The 20,611-nt window shown below is 41.3% G+C and overlaps 1 protein-coding gene across 2 annotated transcripts in view; it reads left to right on the plus strand.

Moving 5' to 3' along the window:
- The window catches only part of RBM20 (RNA binding motif protein 20), a 186,343-nt gene that overhangs the window by 1,357 nt on the left and 164,375 nt on the right, over positions 1 to 20,611 (plus strand). The gene's annotated exons all lie outside the window — the stretch shown is intronic.

Here is a 20,611-nt window from a genome sequence, read left to right on the forward strand (position 1 = left end):
AAAATGCAGTAAGAGAAATAACCAGTAATGGGTTGTAAGTGGAAGTCAATGGCACTTAAATCCTGCTTTAAAGACCGACTTTAGAAAGAATAGAGAGAATAATGAAAATTCAAGTTTGACATAAAAAAACGCGGGTGTCATATTTCTGAACAAAATGGTTCCCCCTTTTTGACTGGTGGAATACTAAAGTTTCCATCTGTGATAACTTTGTGCTTTAATTTGATTTTATCTGACTCTCAACAACTAACAAATTGCTAACTCCTTGAACATGAAAATATTATTTGGTTCCTATTGTTTTGCAAATCATTTAAGCTAAGAGTTAACTACATATGATTGACAGTTTAAGCACGTCATTAATTAAAATGTATCTTTGAGTTCTTAATATAAATATAAACAGAGAAAAAATGTTTAAAATCTAAAGTTTCTTGACTAAAAAAAATACTAATTGACCAATTATTAATTGGAAAACATCTAATGTGCTATCGAGCCAGTGTTCTGTGGCTTGAGATTAGGCTACCCATTAAATTTATTGACTTTGCTTTGATACTGTAATCACCATGCGTTTTCCTAGCATTTACTTTTAATTCAGAAAAAGCTAGGAATTTTATGTTCACAGAAATATCTTTGTAGATAGGTGTCTGATTTACCCTGTTAACCCATTTTGTTAAAATTCTATCTCTGGAAAATCTTACTTTAGTAGCTAAGAACCTTTCAAAGATGCCCCCTTCAGCTAAGAGCCCAGGATGGAGACTTCAAGAAGTGCGTGATGGATCTGCTTGTTTTGCACTGGTGACAGATCAGTGTTCAGAGGACAGGTTGAAGGCGGGTTGGTGATCGTACCCATGGAATTGGATGTTTGTGCACTTAACATTTCAAAAACATTCTTTTTGAGGATGATTTGGGGTTTGCTTCCCTCAGAACCTGCTGAAATTCCACTGGAACCAGGCGTAACATGGCAAATGCTTTGCAGGTCCATCTTAAATGCGCTGAAACTTGAGCAGGTTATTTTGCAACTACGTTTGCATAATTTAATCTGAGCAACCATTTTTAATGTAGTTCTGAGGTGCTGTTTGCATCAGCCATCTTTGAGAAAACCTGGTGGGGAGATTGCCCTCAGCCACAAAATGAAGTGCCCACATCTTGATTGAAAATTTTGTGAGCTAGAGCTTTGGATAAAATTCTTCTCTAGTAGATCGCATATTAAAGACATTTTATTGGGGAACCTTTGTTTCTTCTAGCTATTTTAGCGAGGTCATTATGTAATTCGTAAGAGGAGAAGTTTTCAAACTCTTTCAAAAATGATGGCGATATCAGTCTTTTTCATGTGCGTCACGTTTGAGGATTACAAGAATTGTTTTAACTTCTTAACATCCGTGTTAATGGTTTTCATTTATATCGGCTTGCATTTTAGAGAATGCAAGGGCTATGATATCAAGGGCTATGATAAAGTAATAGTCGTGATCGTAATAAAAGCCTCTTCTACTTACGTGTGTCATATTTGGTCTTAGGAGAACTGCCGTATACTACATTTAAGTAGCTAAACACATGACCTGGTATGATGGATAATGAGACTGATTTTGATATTTGTTTTATGGAAGCCAGTCTCGGTCCTCAGGAAGAATGCCTCAACAGTTCATTTTGGTACAGTACTTTTGTTCGACTCTGGTGTACTTAGGTTTTTTATTACTGTGTTCTTAGTGTCAGTCAAGAATCGCCCATGACCTTTCTGCTCATATTAACCCCTGACTCCTGGCCAATATTGGCATCACCTCTATAGATTATCAGCCTCGTTTAGACATATAACTTGTATCTTGCAAGATCTTTGTTTTAAATTTGTATTCTCCGAGTTGGCCAGTGTGAAGATATTATTGGGTAAGATGTAAAGCATTGTGTAATCCATGCGGGCAATAAAAAAGATAAATAATAACTTCAAAGGAGATTTAGGATGAGCTTAGGAAATCAGAATAATTCGATGACTTAAAATATATATATTTGCCATATTACCAGAAGTAAGACAACACTGACTGATGTGTTTTGGTGAATGTTTTATAAGGACTTACCTCCTTAAACATTCAAAATATTTTATTTCCAAAAGTATTTTACGTTTTAATTTTGTGCTTTCAAATCAAACCTAATTCTTGACTCATGAGAAGTTATTTATTAACTCTGACAGACGGCAGACATGAAAATTTAGGTTGTACCTTTTAAAACTTTCTTCCAAATGGAAATAGAGTCAGTCAATTCTGTGTGAAATATTGAAATCAGTTGTCAGATGTTAAATATAAAGTGCCACTAGTCATGCTAAAAATTAGCCAAAGAAGCACACACACAGCTTTTGTAAGGTGAACGCATAGGTGATTTGCCTAAATTATTTGACTTGCAGCAAAATATTAGTACCTAATGCATGATATCAGATTGTACATTTGAGTATAGGTAAGTTATTTTGTTTCCTTTCAGATTATTTGGATAAGCAACAAATAAAAATCAATTATAAAAATAGAAAAGGTTTTGGTTTGGAATTTGATAGAGACTGTCACTTGCATGTGTTCATGACTTAGGAGGATCTAACCTAGCTTTGATTTCTTAAGGTTGTAGTCTTCTGCATTGCTTTAGGGTCCTGGTTTACTGTTTTCAGAGCAAGGATTCAGTATAGAAAATGTGATAAGTATTTATTCTGCTTGCAGATAAGAGCAAGGATTCAGTATAGAAATGTGACAAGTATTTATTCTGCTTGCAGATAATTTTACAGACATTCTGCATTTGGAAGACGTTCCATGTAACTCTCAGGGAACAATATGGAGGCAAGCTGTGTATGATGTCCATGCGCTTTGATGGGCATGCTGACAATTACATCCAGAATCGGGGAGGAAATAAGAATTTGCCAAAAACGGACATTACCTCACACTCATACTTGGTCCTTTTCTGGAAAGAGGATGGAATTTCTAACATTTGTGCCAATTTCTAACATCAGTTTGAGTCCATTTTTAGGGAAAACAAGGATACACTTGTAGAAGGAATTTTGAAAATTTTGGACACAATCTTAAACTGCACGTAGGACAAGTATTCAGCAGGAGGAAACCTCTGAGAGGATTAAGTGTTTACCCAAAACAGGGAAGGAGAGAGAGTGGGTTCTTTTCTTAGCATTCTAAAAAGTTTCTTTGCTTCTCTAGAAAGGTATTCTTTTTTCTTAAAAATTTTTCCTTTAGGGTTGTTTGTGGTTAAGCATTTTTAGATCACAAGTATAGCTATCCAGTTATGAGTTTTTTTTTTTCAAATTGCCAAAGAGATCAGTATTATGAAATGTAGTACATTATTCCCATTAGTCATGGTAAGTGGCTATACATATGGAGAACACAGAGCTTAATAATGCCAGGGCTGTGGGGGAGGGGGAGAGAGAAAAATTGTCACCCATTTCATTCTTCTATCCACTTATTCTTTTGTTAGCTTCTTAGCAGTTTGTCAAGTTAATAATTTTAAAAGCCCAGATCTGTCTATTGGAATTGGATTCTGATCTGTTAAGATCTCTTTGCCTGTCCTTATAATCTAATCACCAGGGAGAAAAACCCCACCGTGACTGACTCACAGTAAAATGACCCTTCATTTTCTAGTTTCTCTCTCTTTCTCTGATTTATTTTTCTTGTGGCTGCAGGTTTCTTGATTCCAGTTAAACTAATATTTCTTCCCTGCCCATAACAGCTAATCCTTAAGTAAACAAACCAAGATAGCTCAATTCACAGCACTGATAAACAAGAATCTAAAAAATGTTAGGAACTGGGGTCTAACCCAGGGATAGAATTAACACGGAGGACACTACACACGGAAAGCAAGAATGGGAAGAAACTTGAGAAAGTGGACTTAAAACTCCAGAGAGATATTGGGGGACAGGGCACCCCTCACCCTTCCTCTACCCTGATCCCCCCTGCCAGACGGAAGCTTAAAGGGGTCTCCTGTGTTACAAAATTCCACTTAATCTGATTTTTATTTCCTGCCACACAGTACTTTTCTTGTTTAGGATGGTCGGACTGATAGGATCTTGTATATTTTATTTTATTTTATTTTTTAATCTTTTTTTTTTTTTTAAAGATTTTACTTATTTATTTGACAGATGGAGATTACGAGTAGGCAGAGAGGCAGGCAGAGAGAGAGGGGGAAGCAGACTCCCTACTGAGCAGAGAGCCCGATGTGGGGCTCGATCCCAGGACCCTGAGATCCTGACCTGAGCGGAAGGCAGAGGCTTTAACCTACTGAGCCACCCAGGCGCCCGAGGATCTTGTGTATTTTAATAGGGAAAGTTGCTTGGATCCACAACTGGTGTGAGTGACTGGTAGCTGTTTAGAATAGAACATTGAAAATTTTGCAGAAAGTGAAGTGATCCGTATTCCAGAATCAGGGCAAAGATGGTAATGAGTGGTTTGTAGGAGGGAGCACGTGGCAGTTCCCTTTCTGGTTAATGAATCTGGCTGGATCTTGCCTGAAATGCGTGATATACTGGAAGCCTATTATTGCTTATTTCCACCGGTGGGAAGACTGGGAAATCCTGACTTTAATTAAAAAGGCACATTTTTGAATCAGGAATGTGAATTTAGCTTCCAGCAGCACCTACAGGGTATTGGTGGTGGGCTGATAGTTTGCCCAGCTCAGTGGGTGGTCACTTTAAATTCCACCCAACTAAGGTTTCAGTCTTCAACATTTACAGACAGCAAATTTGGGTGCAAGTCAGCACGGCCAGCTGTTTGAGGAGGTGGTGAGGGCCCCCCGCCCCCAGTATTTTGGATATGACACACATATTCATCTAATATGATAAAGTCTTTACAGTGGCAGAAGTTACAGCCAAGTTAATTGATCTTCCTCTTTTCTGCCGTTCCTGCTGGATTTTATAAATAAGTCCCCTGATGGTTTACAAGGCAACTTTTCCAACTCGATGACAGCACATCTGTCGGGGGTTGGGGGGGTGGTACATATTGATGTGAATGTACTTTATGAGCAAAAGGAGCCGTTAAACAACTTGCGTGGGGATGTGTTAATAACCTGCAGTTCAGTTTGGCCAATAGATCTTTCCATGTGTTCAGAAACAAGAGGCTGAGGGTCATGCGTGTGTTTAAGGGTGGCTGTCGTGAAGACCCATGAAGGCAGTCTTCACGCCGCGTTTCCCTTCTTTAATGGGGGTACTGGCTTTAAGGATGAATCAGGGCCCTTTGCTCCTGCCCTTTCTATGCAGCTGCTCTCTCCTGATTGCAGTAATGACCCATCAGTTCTCAGTTACTACTTCCCTTTCCAGCCTGAACCTGGAAACCTCCACTCACGGCAGGCCGGACATCTTAAACACTTCCCTGGTTTTGTAGCTTGTTTCTAGATTGTTTCCCAAATACGCTTTTGGCTCTTATTAGATCTGCCTCTAAACTCCAACATCATGAAGCTAGAGGAGTAGACAGTACAGTAACCCATACTGTATTTTAAAGGTGTTTTAATTTCACTAAGTTACTTCTTCTAGTTTACTTTGAGTTTGTTAATGAATAAAATGATCTAGGATCTGCCTGGTGTTGCAGAGTGTAAAATGCACGTCATTGCTCTATAATAATTATGGGGTTTCTGACAGAAAAGGTCAGAGCAGAAAAGAAAACCCTGGACTGGGAGTGACTGACCTGGACGAGCCAATTAACTTTCTTAATCCATCCTCTCCAGGGATTGGAAATGATCAATGACAGGCTCTTCGGAGAATAATATTATGTGAATCACCAGGAATATTGCTGAAGTTTCATCAATGTAGAATGCCTCCCCTCTCCTATACATCTGATAAGGAATCTATCCCATATCAGTTACATTTTAGATATGGGTATAGGTATATGTTTGTGAGACTGTGCACACATGAAAACAACAATAATTATAAAAACAACAATAATTATAAAACGGAGCCCAATGCTTCCTGTAACATTTGCAAAGTGTATTTGGATCAGTGTCACAATTTTAAGTCAGAAAAATAGATAGAGGCGTCAGTGGAAAGACAAACATTTTATACTGTTTGCTGATCACTAGAAATTTTTAAAAAGAAAATAAAATTATTTGAGAATGTTAATTACGTGGGAAGGTTGAAGTGACTACTAGAGCTTGCAAAGAAGAGTTTTCAATGCAGGAGGCAGATGCAATAATTTTCATCTGTCTAAGCTGGACATTGCGTTCAGCACAGTTTGGTGGGACTGTGGTGATGGTATTATTTTCAGAAGCACAAACCATAAACAGGACCTGCCAGTGTCCTTTGGGGCGGGGCTGCCCGGACTCCGTCCGCTACCCCGTGGTGCCGTCAGTCCGTCCCACCTCGCGGCCTAAAAAACATTTCGCGAAGAGATCATGGGTGTCCAAAGCTGAGCCTCAGGTTTCTGTGTGGCCTCCTTGAAGAGACCAACTGTTGTATCCAGACCCTCCCACGGACTGGGTCTCCTCCGCGCCCTGCGTCCTCGGGACTGGCCGCGTCACCCATAGACTGCTGTTAGGAGAGTCTTTACCTGAAACTTGAAAAGATATTTTTTTTAACCTTCTGCACAGAAAGGGAATGAGCTGTGTCTTGATTTGTAGACTAAATCTTGCTTTGGAGACTTTCAGGTAAAGACATACTGAAGAGGAACGTAAGGATAGTTCCTGCAACATTGTCTGCGAGAGCACGAAATTAGAAACCGTGTGAAAGTTTTCCAGCTGGGAAAACAAATTGTGTGCTTGTAATTCCGTTACCTTATATTTATTAATATGGGATAGAAAATAATATGGACTACAGTATTATTAACTAAAAATGGCAAATAGCGAGTATACAAGGAATCTCACATTAAAAAAAAAATGAATGTGGGTGTGTGTGTGTTGGGGGGCGGGTGGCCACAATCCTGGAAAATCATCTAAAGAAGTAGATGCTAACAGTAGTTCTGACTCCAGGTGATTCAATTATAGGGTTTTAAAAAAAATAATTTCCACTTTTTTTCAGTGTGTAAATATTAATTATTTTTATTAACATATAATATTTGTTTCAGGGGTACAGGTCTGTGATTCATCAGTCTTACACAATTCACAGCTCTCACTATAGCACATACCCCGCCTCATGTCCATCACGCAGCCACCCCATCCCTCCCAAACCCCTCCACTCCAGCAACCCTCAGATTTTTTCCTGAGATTAAGAGGCTCTTATGGAAATTTTATTATCAGAGAAAAGAAAGCTTTCTATTTTTATTTATTTATTTAAAGGAGATTTTAATTTATTTATTTGTCAGAGAGAGGAGAGAGAGAGACAGAGAGTGCACAAGCACGCCGAGTGGCAGGCAGAGGCAGAGAGAGAAGCAGACTCCCCGCTGAGCAAGGAGACCCATGTGGGACTCAATCCCAGGACCCTGAGATCATGACCTGAGCTGAAGGCAGTGGCTTAACCCACTGAGCCACCCAGGCGTCCCCCAAACTTTCTATTTTTAAAAAAACAAAACTAGGAATAGACATTTCCTATTGGCAGTACACCATCTTTAAGACAGAACTGCCCATTTACATCTTAGACTTTGGGTCTAGAAGGCATCTGAGGGCTGCTTTAGCCCAGCCTTCCTGATTTTCTAGGTAAGGCAAGTGAGCATCAGAGAAGTCAAGTGAATTATTCAAGGTCACACAGCAAGGGTAGTAGTAGGTTGGAAAAGGAATCCTGACCTCTCTGTTTATTGAGTTTTCTGCTAGGTTTCCCTTTTGTGTGCCTGAAGGTGGGGAAGAGAGAAATGGAGAGCATTCATACATTCTCCATTTATCAACTGATTCTAGTGTGCTCAGATCCCCCAAAGGGACATGAATAACATCCTTAGGTATGTCATCGCCTCTCCATTACCCTCTTCCCCCAGCCCGTCGGTTTTTCTGCATGTGACCGTAGACTGGGCTCTCCAGAGCATCTCATGCCCTATTCCGTCCTGCCAAACAAGCCGGGCAGCACTTTTTTTTTTTTTTTCTTTTTGGTTCCAGAACTATTTGAAAATAAGTTCCATAACTGTAGTTCTATTATTCACAGAAAATTGATCTTAAAAATTTTTATCTAATGAGCACTAGATTTTAACTTTTTCCATTTGTCAGAAAAATGTCACCCAGTAGTTCTTTTTAAAACCCCCTGGCTCAGACTCACAAGTGCATTCGTTTAAAAATGCCTTTTTAGGAGCCCCTGGGTAGCTCAGTCATTAAGCATTTGCTTTTGGCTCAGGCCATGATCCTAGGGTCCTAGGACACCGGTGTTGGGCTCCCTGCTGGGTGGGAAGCCTGCTTCTTCCTCTCTCATGCCCCCCTCCGACTCCCCCTGCTTGTGTTCCCTTTCCCGCGGTCTCTCTCTGTCAAATAAATAAATAAATATCTTTTAAAAATAAATAAATAAAATAAATAAATATCTTTTATAGATAAATAAATAAATAAATAAATAAAGTTAGCAGCTGTACCCACATTTTTTCTGTTCTTCATAACAGAAGATGCCAGGCTTCTGTAGAATGAGCCTTGATCTGGATAGGTAAATTCTTCCCTCATGACCAGATTTCGGTTAAGCATTTTGGGCAGGATCTGCAGTGGGTGCTGTGTGTTCCCTTAAGTTTGATCTTGGTTCACGAGGTCACCTCCAGACCTCTCCATTGTAACAGGACGTTTTTCTCTTTGTGATTAGTAAGCTGTCTGTAAGAGTGATACTGTGAAACCCTCTGAATATACTGTTTCCCAACAAACTTTCACCTCATGGATTTATCTTTTTAAAAATATATATATTTTATTTCTCTTTTTAAGCTCTATGTCCAATGTGGGCTTGAACTCATGACCCCAAGATTGAGAATCATGTGCCCTACAGACTGAGCCAGCCAGGCGCCCCTCATGGCTTTATCTTTTAATTTGACCATATTTTTAAAAGTCCCCTTCCATAAAAGGTGGGACGGAAATGATAAATAAATATCACTTTGGAATGGGTTAGTTTGGGTGTATAGTTTAAAACAGTTGGCCTTGCAAATATGTGTGCATTGGACCTTCCCTCGGGAATTTCCTGGGGACTCTGGATTTTTCTAATCCTGACTTGCTAGGAACCTGACTTTTAGGAACCTCACTTCCCACTTAACCTCCGAGGCACACGTTTTGTCACAGGCTGCAGTACTTTTTAACATCCATACAGAGTGAGTATAAATCCCTTTTCATGCTAACGGCACGAATGGATGCTGATGTGATATTTGCTCGCTCCCACGGTGTTTCAGGAATCCTCTTGAAACTAAGTCAGCTCTTCGCAGAAACCTTTTATCTTCCTCTTCAAGATCATGATATGAAGCTGACTTTAAAAATGACTGATGACTTGCCCAGGAGCCTAAACTGGGTGAGTCCTGGAGTGGGTCTGTGACTACCAGTGTGTTCATGCTTTTTAGATTTAAATTACAGAGCTATTTTTGCCTCTTCCAGATTGGTACTCTTATTTTCATGCACAAAATATGTATGGGTGGGGAGAGTGGTGTGGAGTAGTGAAAAGAATCAAAAGCAAGCCTGCTCTATGTTCTAGAGTCAGCTTTGCCACCACTAACTAACACTGAGCCTCAGTGTTCTCATCTGTAAAAGGGAACAATAATAAAGTGAGTAACTACTCATACTCATTGGGTGCTTCCTGGGTGCCACTTACTGTTCTAAGTACCTTGTGCATGCTAAGTCCATTTAATCATTTAATCTGTCTATAATCCTATGAGGTAGGTGCTGCTATTCTCCTCATTTTACAAATGAGGAAATCAAGTCAGAAACTTACCAGGACTCAGCAAAACTAAAAAAAATAATATTTACGAAACAACCGGTGGTATGAGGCTGGAATGAGAGAATGCTCTGTAAATTACGGTGATCATATCCTCTCTATGTAAATAGCTGTGTCCTCAAAATAATTTATGGAAAACCCATCACTTACAAAGAAAATATTATAGAAAAACTTTGCTGAAATTAATCTGAAGGGTGTCCAATTGAATTTGAGATAAACTAAACATTCCAATTAAAAACATACTTTCCTGTTTCTTTTTCCCTTTTTTTTCCCCCTTGTAGCTTCAAGTGTGCCTTTAAAGTGAAATCCATATCCCAATTTAAATTCCATTAGCAAGTCGGACTCTGGTATTTGATTTGCTGTCTTACTCTGCTTGTTATGCGTGTTAGGCAAGACCTGAATTTGATGCTCACAGAGAGTATATAAACACTTATAATCCTCTCAGCATGTGCTAAAGTCATAACAGATAGGACAGTTTGATTTGCGAAGAGAGCATCTGCCAAGTTCTACCACACCATTTTTAAACCAATTCAAAAAAATGGGATTCAGCAATGATTTAAGTATGCTAGGTTCCTATAAATAGCAAGGATTCCTGACTAGAAATGTGGCAACATCAAGTTTGCTTAGTCTCCAGTAGACACATGGTGAATGGTCTTAGTTAACTTGGTCACAGGTGTCCTTTTGCTTTAAGACACCATCGTATGTAGAAACAGGACTTATTGAGTCAGTAAGTTAGAGAAGGATTGTTTGCCTGTGAAAGGGTTTACAGTAAAGATCCTTTAAACAGTGAGTTTCTCAGTGTATTTCAGATACAAATTTAGTAAGTCTAAGAATTCAGAGGTCCAATGATAATTTTTAAAACATTTTTTTGTCTTTTTTCAGCTTTACTGAGGTATAATTGAAATACACTAAGCTGTGCATGTTTAAAGCATCCTTCAAATAATTAAGATAGTAAACATTTTTATTACCCCTGAAAATTTCTTTGTCTTTTATTTTTTTTTTTTTAAGATTTTATTTGTTGATTTGACAGACAGAGATCACAGGTGGGCAGAGAGGGAGGCAGAGAGAGAGAGGGAAGAGAGCCTGATGTGGGCCTCAATCCCAGGACCCTGAGATCATGACCTGAGCTGAAGGCAGAGGCTTTACCCACTGAGCCACCCAGGCATCCCTATGATTTATCCTTTGCTCTTTCCTTTAACCCTCTTTCTTCCCAGGTAGCTGCTGATCTGCTTTCCATTACTGTAAGTGATGAGTTGAGTTTTTACATTTTCTAGAATTTTATACAAATGGAATCATAGTTGTTGATGTGGTGGTTTTTTGTTTGTTGGTTTTTTGGGGTTTTTTGTGGGGTTTTTTTTGGCCTGGTTTCTTTCATTCAACATAATGATTTTTTCCAGGAAATACATATATTTTAAAATTCTGACAAAATACACATAACATAACATTGACCATTTTAGCTGTTTTACTTTTCAAATTTATTTTTATTTTTTAAAAGTAATCTTTGTGACCAACGTGAGGTTTGAACTCACGACCCTGAGATCAAGAGTCATATGTCTACTGACTGAGCCAGCCAGGCACCCCCATTTTAGCTATTTTCAAGTGTAGTTCAGTGGTACTTAGTACATTCGCAAGGTTGTGCAACCATTACCACTCTCTAGCTCCAGAGCATTTGCATCACCCCAAAAGGAAACCCTGTCCCCATTAAGCAAATTCACCATTCCCTCCACCACCCAGACCCCTGACAATGACTAATCTCTTTTCTGTCTCCATGGATTTGCCTATCCTGGACATTTCGTATAAATGGAACCATACTGTATGTGAACTTTTGTATCACGCTTTCTTTCTCTTAGCATTTTTTAAAAAAAGATTTATTTACTTATTTGTGTGTGAGAGAGGAAGGCAAAGGGAGAGAGAATCTTGAAGCAATCTCTCCTCTGAGTCCGGAGCCCAACTTGGGGTTTGATCGCAGAACCCTGAGATCATGACCTGAGCCGAAATCAAGAGTTGGTTACTTAACCAGCTGAGCCACGCAGGCACCTCCCTAGCATAACGTTAAGGTTAACCCATGTTGCAGCCTGTATTAGTACTTTATTTCTTTTTATTGCTGAATAATATTCCACTGTCTGGACAGACAGCTTTTATCCATTCATTACTTGGTGGATTTGGGTTTATTCTACTTTTCAACTACTGTGAATAGTGAACATTTATGTATACATTTATGTATACGTTATGTAAATGTATACATTTATGTATACGTTTTTGTTTGGACATCTGTTTTTAATTCTTTTGGGTATATATCTGGGAGCGGAATTGCTGAGTCATATGGTAATTCTGTGTTTAATTTATTGAGGAACCTTCCAACTCTTTCCCAAAGTAGCTGCACCATTTTCTATTCCCATCACCAGCTAATGAAGTATTCTTATTTCTCCACAACCTTGCCAACACTTGTTATTTTCTTTTTTTTTTTTTAACTATGGCCACGCTAGTGGGTATAAAGTGGCATGTCATTGTGATTTTTATTTGTATTTCCATAATGACTGATGATGTGGAGTGTCCTTTCATGTGTAACAAGACAATTTGTATATCTCCTCCAGAAGAATATGTCTTCAAGTCCTTTGTCCATTTTAAAAACTTAGTTGTTTATCATTTTTGTGAAATTGTAAGAGTCTTTTATAAAGTCTGGATACTAGATCCTGTTTTTTAAAAAAAGATTTTATTTATTTATTTGACAGAGATCACAAGTAGGCGGAGAGGCGGCAGAGAGAAGGGGGAAGCAGGTACCCCGCTGAGCAGAAAGCCCGACTTGGGGCTCCATCCCAGGACCCTGTGATCATGACCTGAGCCGAAGGCAGACGCCTAACCCACTGAGCCACCCAGGCACCCCAGGATACTAGATTCTTAGCAGATACATTATTTGCAAATATTTTCTCCTTCTGTGGGGTTTTCTGCTACATATGGTTTTTTTTTTTTTTTTTTAAGATCTCATTTATTTATTTGACAGAGATCACAATTAGGCAGAGAAGCAGGCAGAGAGAGGAGGAAGCAGGCTCCCCACCGAGCAGAAAGCCCGATGAGGGGCTCCACCCCGGGACCCTGGGATCATGACCTGAGCCGAAGGCAGAGGCTTTAACCTGCTGAGCCATTCAGGCGCCCTGCTACATACGATTTTAGGTTCATCCTTTTGGGGGCATATATCAAAAGTTTGGTCCTTTTTATTGTGGAGCCGTATTCCGTCTTATGGATTTATCATAAATGGTTTACCCACTCACCTGCTAATGTTTATCTAGGTGGTTTCCAGGTTTAGGCTATTATAAGTAAAGCTGGCATGAATATTCCTTTATAAGTATTTATATACTTGGGTAGTTTAGTTGGTTAACTATCCAGGCCAATGAAAATTCAGTCTTTTAGGAGCATAGATGTTATATAGAAGAGTAATTTTTGCATGAAAACACCTTTGAATTTTTATTGTTGGGTCTTTGAACAGAGTGTGTTAAATATGACCCTTCAAGGCATTTAAAGAACACATACTTTTTCATCTTAGTTTTCAGGGTCAGTCACTCATCACCTTTGCTTCTTTTTTTCTCCTACTGATGAATCTTCTCCCAGTAATTTTTCACTTGACAAATAATTTTTACTGTGGAACTTGGGACGAAAGATGAGTAAGATGACAAAACTGCAGAACTTCAAGCTGGAAGGAACCAATGTTCTTGTTGTATAGAAAAGAAAGCCGGGTCCAGAAGGAAAGCCAGATTTACTGAAGGCCATTCAGCCATTAGAGAAACAAAGTGAGCAGAGGAATCTTAAGTGCCCGTGAGAGTAATTTTAAGTCTTTTGAGTGAGGAGCTGTCTGCAGATGTTAACAGTGCTGGGGTTGAATGAATGGCACCGTATTCCTGCTGTGCTGTAGGGTTCCCCTTTCCCTCCTAGTTTATCCCACTTAATCCTCCAACAACTCCGTTCAGCAGGTAGGGATTAGGTAATTACCAGGGGTTCAGAGTTTCCTAATCAATGATTGGAGAGGCCAGGCTCAGAGCCAGGCCTTTGCCCCTTTCCAACTTGTATGTTCTCCTTCCTTTCTGGTGAACCGTCCCCTACCTCCGTGCCGGCTGCTACTGCCTTAATTCAGGCCTCCCGGCTTCTCCCCCTGCCTCCAGCTGGGCTTGGCCTTCCATCTTTCTCTTCTCCACACTGGGTTAGCTTTGATCTTGTTGTCGATTTGCTCAAAGCCCTGCCTTAGTGTCTTGTCTGTAGGTTGAGATTCAGACTGCCTACTAGTCCTTTCTGGATCTCCCCCGACTTAGCTGTCCGCACCTGACCTTGATGTCTGTCCAGCTTCCTCCTGCTCTCTCTCCCTATCCTACCTTTTCTCCTCAACTCAAGCATTCCTTTCATCTTTGTGGATTCTGCTTAGACCTCATGTCTTCTAGGGAGCCGTCCCTGACCCCACACAAGCAGGTAGGCTGGGTGTCCCTTTCCTGGGAGGCCTTGTGGCCCCCAACTGTAGCATTTAATCCAAGCTTACCTCCTGTAGGTCTCCCCAAAGACTCCATAAAGTCCTTGAGTTTGGGGCCAGTGTCTTTCATCTTGGAGTCTCTAGCATCTGGCAGGGTCCCTGGCACATAGTTTGCCAAATACATGAGAGAGTGAGCAAGTTGACTGCAAACTACCTATAGATCAAATTGACTTTGTGATGAGAAAAGCTCCTCAGGGTGGTCTCATGGGTGAGACCTGAAAAGAGAACAAAGCTTGGTTTTTCCCCACTTACGTGTTCTTCTGCCTGACTGTCCGGATGGGCGAGAGGCGCACAAACACTGGGCCTTTATGTTTGGAGAGGGACAAGGGAGACACAGGCCCAAGAAGTAAGAAACCCAAGCTCTGTTCCAGCTCTGCCTTCAAGCCACTAGGGGCCCTTAGCCTCTTAGGTCCCACGCTTGTTGAAGGAGGACCAGGATGTGACCTTGTTACAGGACACGGGTTTGTTATAACCCTTAGTGAGATGACATGGGGTCACGCTTTGATAAGACTAACATGCTGAATACACGTGTGTCATAATGTAACCAGGCTCCGTCCCTCTCGGCCATCTCCGGCCAGGGATCTAATTGTGCCTTTCAAGGGACAGGCAGTTTCCAGGCTGAATTTCTTCATCTGATCCAAATAGGAGAAATGGTGGAAATGGCCACTTAGAATACCTCTTAAGTCCTGTTGCATCAAAGCTTTTAACCACAGAAGCTTCTGGATCTCAAAAATGGTTTTTAAGCCCTAAGCAGATGCAATGCTTATTTGAAGCTATTGCTAAAACAACACAACTCAAGACAACCGTGACACCAAGACACTTTATTATTACCTTCCTGTTTGCCATAATGACAGTTTAATCATAGCAACGATAAGGACAGTTGGCCAGGCGCAGCTGCACAAAGGAGTTGCCCATTTGGCCTTTGAACTCACAGGCACTTCTTTTTCCTCTTCCTGAGATGGCGTCAAGAGGCTTTCAGAATGGCCCAGTGTTTGACACACATCCCAGGCTGCCCTACAGTACAGCTTCTGACCAGACTTTGAGGCTGTCCCTAAGCCCTGGTAATAGAATTGTTTACCTTTTCGAGAAGGTTGGGAAAGCACCCAAAACCACCCGGGGCGCGTGCCCAGGCCAACTTCAAGGAGTTCGTGCTGGGAGACCCAAGGTTCTTAGGAGACTGTTTAAAACGAAAAATCACGTCAGCAGGGCCTGTGTGGTGGTTCCGTGTGAGCTAAGTGTGTGCGTCACTGGATCAAGCGTGCCTTCCTTCTTGAGGCGCAGAAAATCATTGCGAAAGTGTGGAAGGCACAATCACGGAGTCAGAAAGCTAAGTCAACAAATGAAGCTTTTTTGAGTAATTAAAAAAAAAAGTGCCCCGAAAATAAGCCATTGCCTGTGATGTCTCCATGAGACCTACTCCAGCAACCCCTCCCCCGGCTCCCATTAAAATCTCATCTTCCCTCTTCCTGTGCCGTCTCCCTTACTTTGCTGTTTTGACCATAGCACTTTCTCTCTTCCCAGATGGGGTAACGTATTTATTTCACTACTGTGTTTTACTGAATGTGTGTCTTCTCCCTTCCCGCCTGCATCCTGTCCGCTCTGCAGGAGTGTGGGATGTTTTATTCAGTAACTGACCCCCCCCACCCCCCCACCCTCTTATCCACCACCGCCCCCCCCCCCCGCCCCCAAGACCGATACCTGGCACCTAGAAGCCGCTCTTTCACTGTTTGAAGGACTGGATGAGCAGTTGCTAAAGATGTCAAGGTTAGACATTGTTACACCGTGACCTTGGCTTCTTCTCGGAGCCCATCCAGCCTGTGAACTCTCTGTGGCTACAGGATCTGGGTTTGGTGCTGCAGGAAACTGAACTGGAAGTGCAGTGTGGGAGGGTCGTAGCCGCTGCTCCCGTGTGGTTCTTGGGAGTAAAGGAGGGTATGGAACTGGGCTGCTCCTTCTGGCCGGGGGGCTTCGGTGACTCAGGACTCCGGTCCCAGCCCGGTGACCAGTCTCATTGGACTCCCTTTGGCAGAGACTCCAGCTGTGCATTTTGGGGGGATCTTGATGTTGGACAAAGAGCGGGAAGGACTTGGTCTCACTCAGCCCCTTGCAATAGGGGCCCCAAAGAGTTGCACAGTCACGAGTCCAGCAATGGGGATTAGTGAATCAATTCTGCCGCATGCTCCCACGCAATGAGAACTATCTCTGAGTGCTGTTAGAAAGAAATCTCACGGGCACCTGGGTGGCTCAGTGGGTTAAGCCTCTGCTGTCGGCTCAGGTCATGATCTCAGGGTCCGGGAATCCAGTCCTGCATCGGGCTCTCTACTTGGCAGGGAGCCTACCTCCTCCTCTCTCTCTCTGCCTGCCTCTCTGCCTACTTGTGATCTCTCTCTGTCAAATAAATAAATAAAATCTTAAAAAAAAAAAAAAGAGTGTGTTAAAAAAAAAAAGAAAGAAAGAAATCTCATGGATGTATTAAGGGGAAAAAACAGGGTGCAGAAAAATGTATATAGTTGCTACCTTTTATGTAAGAAAAGGGAGAATAGGAAAATTATTTCATATAACTTTATTTTAAAAATATTTATTTATTTATTTATTTGAGAGAGAGAGAGAGAGAGCAAGTGAGTGAGCGCGAGAGAGTGAGAAACCACAAGCATGGGGACTGGCAGAGGGAAAGGGAGGAGCAGGCTTCCTGCTGTGCAGAGAGCCCAATGTGGGGCTCTATCCCAGGACCCTGGGATCATGACCTGAGCCGAAGGTAGATAGTTAACTGACTGAGCTACTCAGGTACCCCACAACTTTTTTATTTTATTTTATTTTATTTTATTTTATTTTATTTTAAGATTTCATTTATTTATTTGAGAGAGAGAGACCACAAGTAGGCAGAGAGCCAGGCAGAGAGACAGGGGGAAGCAGGTTCTCTGCCGAGCAGAGAGCCTGATGTGAAACTTCATCCCAGGACCCTGAGATCACGACCTGAGCTGAAGGCAGGGGCTTAACCCACTGAGCCACAAAGGCGCCCCATAACTTTATTTTTTTTAAAGACATTTATTTATTTATTTGAGAGAGAGAGAGGGAGAGGGAGGCAAACCGTACTCCCTGCTGAACAGGGAGCCTGATGACTTGGGGCTTTATCCCAGGACACTGAGATCATGACCTGAGCCGAAATCAAGAGTTGGACACTTAACCGACTGAGCCACCCAGGCATCCCTATTTCATATAACTTTAAAATGTAATAATTTGATTATATATCTCTAGTGGAATGTATCTTAAGGTCCAAACAAATTCCAAATAAATCTTAAACTGTTTTCAGTAATATTTGTAGTAATAATATTGAAATCACTCTTCTGAAACAACTATATATATGTATATATATATATAAAACTCTTCTGAAACAACTATATATATATGAAACAACTATATATGTATGTATTACTCTTCTGAAACAACTATATATATATGTGTGTGTGTGTATGTGTAATAATATTGGTATTACTCTTCTGAAACAACTATATATATATATGTATATATATTCATGACCTGAGCCGAAGGCAGAGGCTTTAACCCACTGAGCCACCTAGGTGCCCCAAGTGTGAGACTCTTGATCTTGGGGTTGTGAGTTCAAGCCCCATGTTGGGTGTAGAGATTACTTAATTAAAATAAAAACTTAAGGAGCGCCTGGGTGGCTCAGTGGATTAAGCCGCTGCCTTCGGCTCGGGTCATGATCTCAGTGTCCTGGGATCGAGCCCCGCATCGGGCTCTTTGCTCAGTGGGAGCCTGCTTCTTTCTCTCTCTCTGCCTGACTCTCTGCCTACTTGTGATTTCTCTCTCTGTCAAATAAATAAATAAATAAATAATCTTTTTAAAAAAAAAAAACTTAAAAGAAATAAGTAAATTATGTTAAACTCATCAGAAACCAGTATTTTTAGTATGTAAAAAAAGAGCAGTTTCATAATTAAAGATGTTAAGTAAAAATCCTGTAACTGTGAATTTGAATTGGAAATGTCAGTATGGATTCCTGATATACTGTGCAACTGGTGGCTCAGTCAGTTAAATGTCTGCCTTCAACTCAGGTCATGATCCCAGTGTCCTGAGATCAAGTCTCGCATCGCATCGGGTTCCCTGCTCTGCGGCGAGCCTGCTTCTCCCTCTCCCACTCCCCCTGCTTGTGCTCTCTCTCTCTGTCAAATAAATAAATAAAATCTTTTAAAAAAATTCTGATATACTTTCTGTTTAGCAAATGAGAAAGTATTTCCTAACTTTGTCCACTGAAAAGCCTAGAAATAATGACCAAATCAGTAGCAGTAAGCACCTGTGACATTTAGCTTGTAGCCTCTGAATACCACCTCCCACTAAAAAGCCCAAGATTCCTCAGAAAAGTGGCTGATTCCAGGTCTGGGATGGGAAATGGACAAGAAGTATTGTACTATTTTGTATCCAAAAACAAAGAAGCTATCAAAGACCGCTTGCATCCCGAGTTGAAGGGCCTCCCACAGCGCCCACTTACGGAACTGTTGGAGCATTAGAGAGAGTACACGTAGTGGATGGACATACATGAAATACACGACAGTGTGTAAAATCCTTGAGTTAAAAATTCAATGGTCCCCACTGGAAGAGGTTGGGGAACCAACTTGTTCTGAAAACTGGTCAAAGAAGGGAAAAGAATTGGACATTTATTCTGTCCTTTTTAATTGGTTACCTTAGGGTATCCAAATTGTTGATGAAGAAAACTTCTTTTTTTTTTGAGAGTTTTTTTTTTTAAGATTTTATTCATTTATTTGTCAGAGAGAGAGAGAGAAAATGAGACAAGCAGGGGGAGCGGCAGGCAGAGGGAGAAGCAGCAGGCTCCCTGCCGAGCAAGGAACCCCATGTGGGACTCCATCCCAGGACCCTGGGATCATGACCTGAGCCAAAGGCAGACGCTCAACCGACTGAGCCACCCCGGAGTCCCAAGAAAAGTTCTTTTTTTATAGAAGAACACTATCTAATAAATACAGGAGGAATTATAGAATTGGAACATCATCATTTTGTATCCTCCAGTAAAGAACGCATTTAGACAACATGATTGGTTATTCCTGTTAAAACATCAGACAAAACTGATGGGAAAATTTATAATGGATGACTCAGGCTGATTCATTCAAACCCACTGATCAATCTTACTGCCACAAAAAAGAAAGACTTCAGGTATCATGTACCCACTGAGGGAATGTAGTAGGAGTTAAACAGCACTATCAAAAGTAGAACCTGATGGGGCGCCTGGGTGGCTCAGCGGGTTAAAGCCTCTGCCTTCGGCTCAGGTCATGATCCCAGGGTCCTGAAATTGAGCCCCGCATTGGGCTCTCTGCTCAGTGGGGAGCCTGCTTCCTCCTTTCTCTCTCTGCCTCCCTCTCTGCCTACTTGTGATCTCTATCTGTCAAATAAATAATAAATAAGATCTTTAAAAAAAAAAAAAAGTAGAACCTGAATTTCTCTGTGCCAGGCTCAAGGTCTAACTACCAGTTTATAGAAAATACAGGGGACAGAAAGACATGTCAAAACACTATCACGGAGATAAGAATTGACCAACTGGAATGTGGGACATCCTTCAGGCCCAAAGACCTGATTTTTTCAACAAGTAAATTTTAAGGATAAGAAAAACAAGAGGAGTTCTCTATAAATTAAAAGAGATTAAAAATACTTACCCAGTATGTACTCCAGCATGTTCTCTGGACCCGGGGGCAGGCTTGCCTAAGTTTGGAATTACCATGTAGCCCCTCTGAGGAGGACCAGGGCTCTAAGGGCAATAATTTTCCAATCTGGCCATGTTTGAGTTTGTTACGTGGCTTGACAGCCAAGGGTAACTTGGGGAGATCCTCCTGAGGGGGGTCCACAGAAAAGTCCATCCAGGTAGCTGGAGGCTAATTTCCACTTTGCCATCTTTGAGATTGAAGTGAAAAGGTGAAATTGCTTATCCTTTCTGAGGGGAGCACCACATTTTCTTTTCCTTCTACGCTGTTTACCTCTTAACCCTAACCCTACCCCCCTTTCCTCATTAAATCTCCAGACACACAGGGCTCCATCCTGGCAAATGCGGTTCTTGTCATGAGACTTTTGAGTCCCTGGCAGATGCATTGGTTGAGTCACTTGGTCACCTGGGAAGTATGTAGGAGCCACACTTCAGTCTTTGATCCCTGGGTGTCCAGCTCACTTTCCCCCACTGCATGTGATCTGTACCACTTGCTGGGGGCTTGGGTGTTAGCTGCTGGCCCAGAGAAGCTCAGCCAGAGGGAGCCCTGATTTACGAACTGTCCGGATTTAACTGAGGCTACAGCACTTTTATTAATAGAACATGCTGCATTTCCTTT

Source organism: Mustela erminea, chromosome 14 (assembly GCF_009829155.1).
Source record: "Mustela erminea isolate mMusErm1 chromosome 14, mMusErm1.Pri, whole genome shotgun sequence".
In the NCBI taxonomy this organism is placed as follows: domain Eukaryota; kingdom Metazoa; phylum Chordata; class Mammalia; order Carnivora; family Mustelidae; genus Mustela; species Mustela erminea.